General features: G+C 37.8%; 1 protein-coding gene across 4 annotated transcripts in view; it reads left to right on the top strand.

Moving 5' to 3' along the window:
• Positions 1 to 996, top strand: part of ZNF85 (zinc finger protein 85) — a 17,041-nt gene that overhangs the window by 945 nt on the left and 15,100 nt on the right. The window lies entirely within an intron of this gene.

Below are 996 nucleotides of genomic sequence, written 5' to 3'. Positions count from 1 at the left end.
AAAAAAAAAAAAAAAAAAAAAAAAGTATAGGAGTCACCGCAAAAGTATTAACTTAAAAAGTGGTTCAAGTATTGCAGAGCACTCAGCTATGGCTTGTAGTTTGTGGTCCATGGGAGGCTTGAATAAAAGACTTTTATAAGGTGCATGATGAAGAACATCAAATTTAGTAATTGGTTAGGTACAGTTATGTAGTCTCTTAATTTGTACGATCGTGTTGGCAATTTTCAGGTTATGTAATCAGAGTTTAATTGGCAGTTTATAGTTGGTTAAGCCTGAATTTTGTTTTCCCCGATGTGGTAATTTACTAAAAAATACATTATTAGTTAGATTTTTTTAAAAAGGAGGACCCCAGGGACTAGAGCCACCTTAGTTTAATTGCCTGCCACTGAATTATTTGCACAGTCCACAGGGTACTTCTTTTCCCCTGTATTTTTCACACGTGTCTCAAGCAGGGTCTCAAGTCTAGTTCTTACTCCCTGTTCTTCCAGATTAACTCTGATTTACAGTAAAATACTAAATTTCCAGTGTCGTTGACATTCCCAAATGCCACCTTCCCCGCCCTGATACACATAATCAATTATTTGTCCTTTATTGTACATTTTATTATATTTCAATTAATAATTCTTTGATGAACCATTGGATGGCACTATTTAAAACATTGTCTTCTGTTTGTAAATATTTCCCATGAGAAGAAAGCGAATAATAATCCCTGACACCATATGGTAAAAAAATCTCTGTGTCTCTTCCTTTTATCTTCCCTAGGCACAGAGTTCCTATCAGAATGGTGTTGGGTCAAGGTTTCCATTTGGAAACTTTATGGGGTGATGGATCATCAGCCACTCTTCAGTTTTTTCCTGGTCCTGGGTTTTCAGTAGTGTCTGGGGATAAACCAAGATGCCCACCACGGTGGCTCTGTTGGCTAGAGTGTCTAGTGAATATCAGCTGCTGGGTCATTTTCTCGTGTCCCTGTAACCTGCAGGTATTGGGTGATCCACA

The sequence above is a fragment of the Mandrillus leucophaeus genome, unplaced genomic scaffold, assembly GCF_000951045.1.
Source record: "Mandrillus leucophaeus isolate KB7577 unplaced genomic scaffold, Mleu.le_1.0 Scaffold196, whole genome shotgun sequence".
Lineage (NCBI taxonomy): Eukaryota > Metazoa > Chordata > Mammalia > Primates > Cercopithecidae > Mandrillus > Mandrillus leucophaeus.
This window is presented reverse-complemented; position numbering and strand designations above follow the sequence as displayed.